We start from the raw sequence: 12,957 nt of genomic DNA, 5'->3' as shown, positions 1-12,957 counted from the left end.
GTTTATTGCTGCCTGGACTGAAGCTCCCCCGATGGACACATCGTCGGCAAGATCTCCCATTCCGGTCTTGAGGCCCTTAAATGCCGAGCTCGACGACCGAGTCTTTGAGCTGCACTGAACCAATCCCTGGTGGGCTGACTGCGAGGGGGTGGACAGTCTTCCATGCTGGACATCTCTGGAAAGAAGCATCAAGGCTCATCGGATTCCTCCTGCAGTCAAAGACACATTCCTTGCGTTAAACCCACCACCACACCAACACAGCAAATTAGTAAGGGTTGTCACGTAAACAGAACAATGCCAATTCGTTACTAGTACAACACACCGGCGTGTTGGAGAGCCAAGGCACAACATTTACAATCTGAGTACGATGCTTCGCCAGTAATTACAACCAGCTTCATCAGGCGACAGCCAGATTTGTGGTGAAAGTCTGTTAAGGCTACACGGGGTATCTTTGTCTTTTAGACGTGTGCGTGCGCGTACACTGACACAAGCCTGGTGTTCATCTTCCTGTGTTCACAGCTGCAGCAGAGACGCCTACAGTGCCAGGACGCATGCAGATTTCATATCCATCAAATGAGACCACCTCTAAACATGAAACACGATCGCACGTCGCTCTCCAGTTTGTGCCATTTGTGCTATTGGCATCTGTACTGCCCGTGGTGTACGCCATAACGAAGTGGTATAATAAGTATAACCCGTAAAAACAAAGTTTTTCACTCTAAATCCTTTATATGCGTGGCGGCTAGAGTCCTCTCGTCCTCTGGCTTGAGATGGCTGCCACCTATGGGTCAGATGATTGCATTGCACCATTAAGCAATTGGTAATTAAATATAATATTTTTGTCCTAAAAAGTGAAACATTTTGGAAAAAAATATATCACGAACATTAATTGTCACGCACAACGAGTCTGTGTGCAAAATGTCAGCTCGATTGGATGACGGGAAGTGAGTTAAAAAACGACCGAAAGATTTGCACGGTCGTAAGCAAGCAAGCACGCAAGCAAGCAAGCACGCAAGCAAGCAAGCAAGCGAACTTAATATAAAGGATTTAAAAATCAGGGGTGTCCAAACTTTTTGTAAAGAGGGCCAAATTTGATAAAGTGAAGATGCCCGGGGGCCAATAGTTCCTTCCGACATTTTTACCACAAAAGTTACGTGGAAACACACACACCGTTATAAAACTATGATCATTGTCACAATTACCTTTATTTTTCAAATGGCAATGTAACCAAATATAAGTCACTCAGGCAGACGTGAACAACTCTATAAACACAATTCTGCCTTTCATTCAGTCAGATAACATTGAACAAACTGTATAGAATACCTTAAATTTCCATTAGATAAATATCTTTGCCTCATGAACATTTTAAACAGGAGTTATAAGTAATGCAAAGTGGTCTGTTATCATTAAACTTTAAAACAAGTGAATTTTGCCCTTGTCTTTTACAAGATCTTTCAGAAAGCAAGAGTTTGTGTCACATCTACAGGTACATAACATCAACAGTTATATCCAAATCTTATTCAAGAGTTTAATAAAACAAGTGCCATAAGTCCAAGTGCATTAGTGTGCTTTAGGCTTTTCACTGTTAATAGTAACAGATGTTACCGTTCAAAACACTCAATTTCAGATTGATCAAGGAACAGATAACTTGCTGACACTAATGAGTAGGGTGATACTGAGATCGAGATTTCAATAAAGAGACCAGGTCTGGCTTGAGGGCAGTGGTTGAGATGCGTAAAATGCCACACAAGTGGGAGTCACTCATCCTTGACCTCAATCGGTTCTTGTTGAAGTTCACGACTGAGAATGTTTGCTCACGCAAATATGTGGAGCCGAATAAGCTCAGCATTTTCTTAGTGAATGACCGCATTTCTGGAAACCTGCTTTTGTCCCGCTGCCGGTAAAAGTGAACAAGAGAACACTGCTGGTGTTTCCCGCGGCACTCATCGTCTAACTGCAGCTCAATGAGCTCCAGATGCAGCTGTGGAGGAGCATCATCAGGGTCCACGGAGAAGGGAGAAGAGAAAAGCAACATGTCCTTTTCAATAACTGCAAAGTCCCAAAAGCGTTTGTTAAATTCCACAGAAAGAAATGTGATAGCTGTTGCATAACTCTTCATTTGCGCACCGATGTTGTCCTGTGGGAAACTGTCAATGACCTCTTTCAAAGCTGGGAAGTGCGCGGTGCAGGGCTCTGTTTGGGACAAGTGTCTTTGGAAAAGTTGCAGTTTGGTTCCAAAGGCCTTGATGTGAGCATATAGCTGGCTCACCACTGCATCTTTCCCTTGGAGATTAACATTCAGCGCATTCAGATGCTTCGTTATGTCAACCAAAAAAGCCAGATTTGCCAGCCATACAGGAACGGACAGTTCTTCCATTGGTTGTCCCTTCTCACCCAAAAAATGTCCAATTTCCTCTTTGAGAGAGAAAAGTCGCTGCAGTGCGGACCCCCGACTTAGCCACCTCACATCGTTGTGATATATTACGTCACCGTATTCAGCCTGGATGTCACGCAAGAACTGCTGAAACTGTCGGTGGTATAGAGCTTTAGAGCGAATAGAATTGATTGCCTTTGCCACTGGTTTCATAACATCGTCAAATTTGAGATGTTTGGCGCAGAGAGCCTGCTGGTGAATGATACAGTGAAGTTTAATAGCGTTGCCTGCTTCTTCGCCGACTTTATTGCAGATCAGTGTGGACAATCCACTTCGCTCACCAGCCATGGCAGGCGCACCATCGGTAATGATCCCAGAAACTTTACTCCATGGTAGTTTCATATCATCAACAGCTTCACAAACAGAAACGAATACATCTGTTCCTCTGGTTTGCCCTTTAAGGCTTTTGAGGTCAAGCAGCTCCTCTGTCACGTTCATGTTGTCATCAACTCCTCTTTATAAAATAAGTAGTTGTGCAGTGTCAGATGCATTGGTGCTTTCATCGCAGGCTAAATAATCAAAAGCCACTCCCCTGTCCCCCAGTTGTCTCTGAATATCTGACGATATGTCCTCAACTCTCCCTGCCAGTGTTGCGTGCCAGGTAAACATTCATAAATTATTGCTTCTTCTCAGGGCAAATGTTCTCCACCATTTTCATGACACAGTCTTTGATAAACGCACCTTCAGTAAAAGGTTTGCCATGTTTAGCTATTAACATGGCCACTTCGTAGCTGGCTTTGGTGATGTTTTCCTTTGACTCACAGGCCCGCGTGAAGAATCGCTGTTGCGATGCCAGAGCAGCTTGAAGTTGCTTTACTTTTTCAGCGCGGTCACTCCCTGTTAGCTTGTCGTATGTTGTAGCATGTTTAGTCTCGTAGTGTCTCTTTACGTTGAAATCTTTAAACAAGGCATTTGTCTCTTTACAAATTACACAAACACAATTTCCTCGATTTCCAGTGAAGAAGTATTGTAATTCCCACCGCTCCTGAAAGCGGCGGCCCTCACTGTCAACTTTTCTCTTTTTTTTTTGCAGTCGCCACGGCAGAAATGATTCGAGAAGGGTTCGCGGCACGGATGCAGAGCCAGAGAGCATTAGAATGGTGCTGCCACCGTGTGGCGGAAGGAGGAATTACATCTTTAAAGTTTTATGATTTATTCTGACAGAGCTAGCGAGTCATAACTAACACGTTATAAGACCGAAGCTGCGGGCCGTATGAAATCTGACCGCGGGCCGTGATTGGCCCGTGGGCCAGACTTTGGACATGCCTGTGGTATATGATGCAAGCCGGAAACCCAGCGTGAGATTGATGACGATTCGTGCACAACCAATGGCTGTCTGTGGAAAAACATCGGCACGCGCGTCTGCCCGCGTCACGAATACGCGCCGCCACAGGCCTGAAGTGACGAGCGGAATGTGCCCCCCCCCACCCCGCTCGCCACCAACCCCCCCCCCCCCCTTTTTACGTCAAAAAATTGCCCCCCTAGTTTAACATCGGACGCAAATACCGATGGCCGTCAAACCGACTTTCGCCAAATAATGCGTGCGGCTGTCTGAAGGCCTCCCCAGTTGTCACAGTTTATTGCTGCCTGGACTGAAGCTCCCCCGATGGACACATCGTCGGCAAGATCTCCCATTCCGGTCTTGAGGCCCTTAAATGCCGAGCTCGACGACCGAGTCTTTGAGCTGCACTGAACCAATCCCTGGTGGGCTGACTGCGAGGGGGTGGACAGTCTTCCATGCTGGACATCTCTGGAAAGAAGCATCAAGGCTCATCGGATTCCTCCTGCAGTCAAAGACACATTCCTTGCGTTAAACCCACCACCACACCAACACAGCAAATTAGTAAGGGTTGTCACGTAAACAGAACAATGCCAATTCGTTACTAGTACAACACACCGGCGTGTTGGAGAGCCAAGGCACAACATTTACAATCTGAGTACGATGCTTCGCCAGTAATTACAACCAGCTTCATCAGGCGACAGCCAGATTTGTGGAGAAGTCCACCTGTTTCGTTCCTTAAACACATTCCTGCTGCGGAGGGAGCTGGTAGGAACACGTTGGGTTGCTCGGTCAATGGCCTGCAGGGTCAACGGCGGCGTGGTGTGTTTCGCAAATATGCCCGACTGTGAGGGCGGGCACAAGCCGGCGTGAGTAGGTTAAACGTTGAGTTTAATAAGGGCACCACGGGGTGACCAGCCCCTCCGCACCCAGCCCTACCCCTCTCCACTATCCCCACCCAGCCCCTCCCCACCCAGCCCCTCCCTGCACGACGGACACAATAATCCCCTGTGGGCTGGTGTAATCAGAGGTTCCTACCAGTATAAAGATTCTCATTCTGAACTGTCAATCTTTCTGTAACTATGGATCTCTTTGTGCATCTCTAAATAACTGCATGCCTCCTTATGTAACTCTATGGCTATGAAAATAAACTTTTTGAATCTCTATGTAACTCTGTGGATTTCTCTAACCCCATTTACCACTGTATTGATCTCCGTTGCACTCTATGGATTATTATTTTTACGTAGCTCGATAGATTTCTCTGTGACTCTGTAGATAATCCACGAAACTCTATCGATCTCTGCGTAATCCTACGGCTGTCGATGTAACTCTATGGATCTCCGTGGAACTAACCTTTTGTGTATCTATGTAACTCTATGAGTCTATGTACCTCTAACGCCCTAGATGTAACTCACTATGCAACTATGGATCTCTACGGATCTCTGTGTGACTCTTGTGTGTCTCTGTGTGTAACTCTGTGTGTCTCTGTGCGATTCTGTGGGTCTCTGTGTAACTCTATGGGTCTCTGTGTCTTTGTCACTCTGTGTAACTCTATGGGTCTCTGTGTAACTCTATGGGTCTCTGTGTAACTCTATGGGTCTCTGTGTAACTCTATGGGTCTCTGTGGGTCTCTATGCAACTATATGGGTCTCTATGTAACTCTATGGGTCTCTATGTAACTCTATGGGTCTCTGTGTAACTCTATGGGTCTCTGTGTAACTCTATGGGTCTCTGTGTAACTCTATGGGTCTCTGTGTAACTCTATGGGTCTCTGTGTAACTATGGGTCTCTATGTGACTCTGTGTGTCTCTGTGTGTAACTGTTCAAGTGCGCAAGCTTCCGCAGCATCCAGACCCCACCCCTCGCCTGGGTAGCCACGCCCCCACCCAGCCCCCACCCTCCCCTCGGTAGCCACGTTCCGGGGCCGCACCCCTCCCCTCGGTAGCCACGTTCTGGGGCCCCACCCTCGCATGGGTAGCCACGTTCCGGAGCCCCACCCACCCCTCCCCTCGGTAGTCACGTTCCGGGGCCCCACCCTCGCCTGGGTAGCCACGTTCCGGGGCCCCACCCACCCCTCCCCTCGGTAGCCACGTTCCGGGGCCCCACCCATCCTCGCGGTTTTTGGAGACCCCCACCGCCCCCCCGCCCCGCCCCTCCAACCGCCCCCCCCCCGCCCCGCCCCTCCAACCGCCCCCCCCCCGCAGACAAAAAAACATTTTTGCTCCAAATCGTTTGCCGCCCGTTGGGCGCGGGTTGTTGTTGTTGTTGTCGTCCCATTTAGCAGCCGATCGGCCGCCTTCCCACGGATGCAAATCGTCAGCGAGCGCCTCGGTCGCCTTCCACGCGGGAAGACCGCGACGACTTCAAGATCCGCCGGTGGATTCGTTCGCTATTCGCCGCGAACGAATCGGTGCGCGGCGCGACAGGACGCGAGGAGGAGGAGGAGACCCAGGCCCTCCCCTCATCCCACCCCCACTCCTCCTGCTGCTGCTGCTGGCTCGGGCTCACTGCTCGGTGGTTTCGTGTCCGCTGTCGCGGGCTGCCGGGCTGGGTTTGGGCTGTCGGCTGGGGGCCCTCTGACCTGGCGGAAGGAGAGGCAGTACAGAAAGGTGGTTGTTGGGGGCGGGCGGCGGGGGGCGCTGTTCGCCAACGTGGATTTGGTGAGAATGATTTTTTTAAATCTTCTTGGTTCTTTCGGTAAAGTCGTCACGTAGAATGGAAATAATAAAATAATAAAAATTAAACACAATAAAATACAATTCTCACGACCTTTCGGCCACAACGCAAGCAGCCGTCCTCATGTGGAGAACAGGTCTGTCGAGAAGACAGCGTCTGAATGTGAGAATTATTTTATTATGTTTTATTATTTTATTATTTCCATTCTACGTGATGGCTTTACCGAAAGAACCAAGAAGATGAATCCCTGCAGTCACGAAAGCTTTAATCGAGATTTTATTTTAGTCGATGAGAAAACGGGAAAAACTCCCTCCCTCTACCCCCCTCTACCCCCTCCCCTCCGTCCTGCCTCCTCAAGAATCACCCCTCTGGGTTGGAATTCCTGCCATACGAAGCGGCCACATTTCTAGCGTTTTAAGCCCCCACGGCGTTTTTGTCTTGTAGTGTAGCAGCAGCAGCAGCGAGCAGCAATCAGCCTGCCGAGAGAGAGAGCGGGTCCTGAGTGAGTGGGATTCAGCCAGCTCTCGTTATCAAGTGTCTCGCAGTGAAAGGCTGGCGTGTGTGTGGTGGGTTTTTTTTTTAAACTCGCCACGTTTGCAGGGGAGCTGTGTGTGTGTGGCGGTGGTTGTGGTTGTTGTAAAGGAATCTGAATGTCTTCGCAGTGGCGAGTGCAGAACCAACTGTGCAGCCTTTTTAAAAGCAGTGGCAGCCAATTCAATGCAAAGAGAGGCGCGTGTGTGTGTGTGTTGGCGTTCAGTGGTGGTGATGATGGTGATGATAATTACAATAATTAGTGGGGGAGCGGGGCCGCTGTTTGACCCCCTTAGCGGTCGACTTGCAGCAGCTGCCGCTCAAGGCTTGAGCTAGGTCCCCTCCACGAGACCCGTTCTGGTGGACACGGCAACACGCACAAAGATGCCCCCCCCCCCGTCGAGTCGGGACAGACTGGGTGCTGGAAGTGCTGTTGGCGAGCACCTAGAAAGGCCGGCACGGCACACGCGTGGCCAGCACCACGCCCGGCCGCCTTTGTCTCCCCAGTGGCGATGTTTACTACACACCACGCCGGGTACTCATTTCAGGCTGAGTCGACCTAGGGGAGGCCCATGACCGGTTAAGATAATCGTCACTGGTGTTGGCCACACACACACACGGAGAATTTGCATTTTAATCCACAGTTTAGCTAGGGTTATATAGCAATGTCTTATAATTACGATTGAAAATTAACAATTCAAGGATTAATTATTGCAATCATAACATTCCCATAGACGGAGACTGGGTCTGTCTGTCATTGTCTAGATACCCCCATCAGAGACCACTCTGTCTGTCTGTCACTGTGTAGAGACCCCCATCAGAGACCACTCAGTCTGTGTGTCACTGTGTAGAGACTCCATCTGTCACTGTGTAGAGACCCCCATCAGAGACCACTCAGTCTGTGTGTCACTGTGTAGAGACTCCATCTGTCACTGTGTAGAGACTCCATCAGAGACAACTCAGTCTGTCTGTCTGTCATTGTGTAGAGACTCCATCAGAGACCTGTCTGTGTGTCACTGTGTAGAGACTCCATCAGAGACAACTCTGTCTGTCTGTCATTGTGTAGAGACCCCCATCAGAGACCCATCAGAGACCGCTCTGTCTGTCTGTGTGTCACTGTGTACAGACTCCATCAGAGACCTGTCATTGTATAGACACCCAATCAGAGACAACTTTGTCTGTCACTGTGTAGAGACTCCATCAGAGACCACTCAGTCTGCCTGTCACTGTGTAGAGACTCTATCAGAGACAACTCTGTCTATCATTGTGTAGAGACTCCATGAGAGACAACTCTGTCTATCATTGTGTAGAGATCCCCTGTCATTATATAAAGACTCCATCAGAGACAACTCTGTCAGTCTGTCACTGTCTACAAACGCCCCACCACGTAGAGACACTGAACAATGACCCCTGACCCCCCCCCCCCCCGCCACGTAGAGATGGAGGCCGCAGGGTCGCAGGCGGTCTCTGGAGGGCCCCCGTCTCTCTCCCCGCGGGCCACGCTGCTCAAGCGGGAGGCCTCCGAGCGGCCCTGGCCGGGCGTCATCGTGAAACGCGAGGTGGTGGACGGTGAGCGATGAGCCCCTCACCCCCCCCCCCCAGATGTCGTCTCCCTCGCCCGGTGTGCAGGAGGTCGTGGGTTTTCGATCCAGACCCTGCCGGTGTATACGGAGTTTGCACTTTAGACTGCAGTAGGACTCTACATTATCGTGGGACTCTACATTATCGTGGGACTCTACATTATCGAGGGACTCTACATTATCGTAGGACTCTACATTATCGTAAGACTCTACATTATCGTAGGACTCTACATTATCGTGGGACTCTACATTATCGTAGGACTCTACATTATCGTGGGACTCTACATTATCGTAGGACTCTACATTATCGTGGGACTCTACATTATCGTAGGACTCTACATTATCGTAGGACTCTACATTATCGTGGGACTCTACATTATCGTAAGACTCTACATTATCGTGGGACTCTACATTATCGTAAGACTCTACATTATCGAGGGACTCTACATTATCGTAGAACTCTACATTATCGTGGGACTCTACATTATCGTAGGACTCTACATTATCGTAAGACTCTACATTATCGTAGGACTCTACATTATCGTGGGACTCTACATTATCGTAGGACTCTACATTATCGTGGGACTCTACATTATCGAGGGACTCTACATTATCGTAGGACTCTACATTATCGTAAGACTCTACATTATCGTAGGACTCTACATTATCGTGGGACTCTACATTATCGTAGGACTCTACATTATCGTGGGACTCTACATTATCGTAGGACTCTACATTATCGTGGGACTCTACATTATCGTAGGACTCTACATTATCGTAGGACTCTACATTATCGTGGGACTCTACATTATCGTAAGACTCTACATTATCGTGGGACTCTACATTATCGTAAGACTCTACATTATCGAGGGACTCTACATTATCGTAGAACTCTACATTATCGTGGGACTCTACATTATCGTAGGACTCTACATTATCGTAAGACTCTACATTATCGTAGGACTCTACATTATCGTGGGACTCTACATTATCGTAGGACTCTACATTATCGTGGGACTCTACATTATCGTAGGACTCTACATTATCGTGGGACTCTACATTATCGTAGGACTCTACATTATCGTAGGACTCTACATTATCGTGGGACTCTACATTATCGTAAGACTCTACATTATCGTGGGACTCTACATTATCGTAAGACTCTACATTATCGAGGGACTCTACATTATCGTAGAACTCTACATTATCGTGGGACTCTACATTATCGTATGACTCTACATTATCGTGGGACTCTACATTATCGTAAGACTCTACATTATCGTAAGACTCTACATTATCGAGGGACTCTACATTATCGTAGAACTCTACATTATCGTGGGACTCTACATTATCGTAAGACTCTACATTATCGTAAGACTCTACATTATCGTGGGACTCTACATTATCGTGGGACTCTACATTATCGTAGGACTCTACATTATCGTAAGACTCTACATTATCGTGGGACTCTACATTATCGTAGGACTCTACATTATCGTAAGACTCTACATTATCGTAAGACTCTACATTATCGTGGGACTCTACATTATCGTGGGACTCTACATTATCGTAGGACTCTACATTATCGTAGGACTCTACATTATCGTGGGACTCTACATTATCGTAGGACTCTACATTATCGTGGGACTCTACATTATCGTAGGACTCTACATTATCGTAGGACTCTACATTATCGTGGGACTCTACATTATCGTAGGACTCTACATTATCGAGGGACTCTACATTATCGTGGGACTCTACATTATTGTAGGACTCTACATTATCGTAGGACTCTACATTATCGTGGGACTCTACATTATCGTGGGACTCTACATTATCGTGGGATTCTACATTATCGTGGGACTCTACATTATCGTGGGACTCTACATTATCGAGGGACTCTACATTATCGTGGGACTCTACATTATCGAGGGACTCTACATTATCGAGGGACTCTACATTATCGTGGGACTCTACATTATCGAGGGACTCTACATTATCGTGGGACTCTACATTATCGAGGGACTCTACATTATCGTGGGACTCTACATTATCGTGGGATTCTACATTATCGTGGGACTCTACATTATCGAGGGACTCTACATTATCGAGGGACTCTACATTATCGTGGGATTCTACATTATCGTGGGACTCTACATTATCGTAGGACTCTACATTATCGTAAGACTCTACATTATCGTGGGACTCTACATTATCGTGGGACTCTACATTATCATAAGACTCTACATTATCGTGGGACTCTACATTATCGTGGGACTCTACATTATCGTGGGACTCTACATTATCGAGGGACTCTACATTATCGTGGGACTCTACATTATCGAGGGACTCTACATTATCGAGGGACTCTACATTATCGAGGGACTCTACATTATCGTGGGACTCTACATTATCGTGGGATTCTACATTATCGTGGGACTCTACATTATCGAGGGACTCTACATTATCGAGGGACTCTACATTATCGTGGGATTCTACATTATCGTGGGACTCTACATTATCGTAGGACTCTACATTATCGTAAGACTCTACATTATCGTGGGACTCTACATTATCGTGGGACTCTACATTATCATAAGACTCTACATTATCGTGGGACTCTACATTATCGAGGGACTCTACATTATCGTGGGACTCTACATTATCGTGGGACTCTACATTATCGTGGGACTCTACATTATCGAGGGACTCTACATTATCGAGGGACTCTACATTATCGTGGGACTCTACATTATCGTGGGATTCTACATTATCGTAGGACTCTACATTATCGTGGGACTCTACATTATCGTGGGACTCTACATTATCGTGGGATTCTACATTATCGTGGGACTCTACATTATCGTGGGACTCTACATTATCGTGGGACTCTACATTATCGTGGGACTCTACATTATCGTGGGATTCTACATTATCGTAGGACTCTACATTATCGTGGGACTCTACATTATCGTGGGACTCTACATTATCGTGGGACTCTACATTATCGTAGGACTCTACATCATCGAGGGATTCTACATTATCTAGTAGTCTACATTATCGTGGGACTCTACATTATCGTAGGACTCTACATTATCGTAGGACTCTACATTATCGTAGGACTCTACATTATCGTAGGACTCTACATTATCGGCGCCGATGACGGGGAGGACGTCCGTGGGTAATTCGAGATTGCGGGTCGCCCAAACACGTTTCCTTCGGAGTGGGCAGGTAGGAACTTGGTTGGACAGCGCATTCGTGCACGACAGACAAATAATCCCTGGTGGGCAGTGTGGAAGCTGTTGTTCCTACCTGTGTAGAAGATACCTTGACTGGAGGTAGCCAGGCAGCCAGCCAGGTAGCCAGCCCCCTTAACTATCGGCCCCTCCCCCTTGCTTAGGCCCCTCCCCTTACCCCCCCCCTCCCTCAGGCCCCTCCCCTAACCCCCCCTTGCTTTGGCCCCTCCCCTTACCCCCCCCCCTCCCTCAGGCCCCTCCCCTAACCCCCCCCCTTGCTTAGGCCCCTCCCCTTACCCCCCCCCTCCCTCAGGCCCCTCCCCTGACCCCCCCCCTTGCTTAGGCCCCTCCCCTTACCCCCCCCCCTCCCTCAGGCCCCTCCCCTAACCCCCCCCCTTGCTTAGGCCCCTCCCCTTACCCCCCCCCTCCCTCAGGCCCCTCCCCTGACCCCCCCCCTTCCTTAGGCCCCTCCCCTGACCCTCCTCAGGCACCTCCCCTCTCCGTACCCGGCAGTCGGTCTCCACCAATGAAAGAGCTGTTTATATTATATATTTATTTATGCACGACAGACAGACAAAAAATCCCTGGTGGACAGTGTGGAACATATTGTTCCTTCCTGTAAAATATCAACATTTTTCTACGGATCTCTCATTTGTGATAGCCGGCTCGCTTTTGATAAATAGCTACGTAGCAGCTTAGTGGGGGCTCACACCTGGTAACAATAACAAAATAGTTATTCTTGGTTCTTTCGGTAAAGTCACGTAGAAGGGAAATAATAAAAAATAAAAATATAAAACAATACAATTCTCACGACGTTTCGACTGCAACACAAGCAATCATCATCAGGTGTGAAATCCACGGCAAGAAAATGTACAATTTTCAAATTTTTCAAATTTTCTTGCTGTGGATTTCACACCTGATGACGATTGCTTGTGTTGCAGTCGAAACGTCGTGATAATTATTTTATTATGTTTTATTTTTATTATTTTATTATTTCCCTTCTACGTGACTTTACCGAAAGAACCAAGAATATGAATCCCTGCTGCAGTCACGAAAGCTTTACATCAAAGTAACAAAATAGTTCATCGTGTTGGTTTACACCCTCGCACGTGTTCCCGTGAGCAGCCTTCAGGCCTGACGCGGTGGCACTGTCGCTGAAGCGTGAGCACGAGGAGGACGAGGGGGAGGGGGAGGAGGACGAGGGGGAGGGGGAGGAGGAGG

General features: G+C 48.0%; 1 long non-coding RNA gene across 1 annotated transcript; it reads left to right on the top strand.

The window, feature by feature from the left end:
* The first annotated feature begins 5,935 nt into the window (after window positions 1-5,935).
* Window positions 5,936-12,919, top strand: LOC144949928 (uncharacterized). The gene is made up of 3 exons (XR_013640328.1): window positions 5,936-6,373; window positions 8,358-8,489; window positions 12,862-12,919. It is a non-coding gene; the product is annotated as an uncharacterized LOC144949928 (long non-coding RNA).
* The last annotated feature ends 38 nt before the right edge of the window (window positions 12,920-12,957 follow it).

Source organism: Lampetra fluviatilis, chromosome 55 (genome assembly GCF_964198595.1).
Source record: "Lampetra fluviatilis chromosome 55, kcLamFluv1.1, whole genome shotgun sequence".
Lineage (NCBI taxonomy): Eukaryota > Metazoa > Chordata > Hyperoartia > Petromyzontiformes > Petromyzontidae > Lampetra > Lampetra fluviatilis.
The sequence above is the reverse complement of the archived record's forward strand: the minus strand, read 5'-3'. Positions and strand labels throughout refer to the sequence as shown.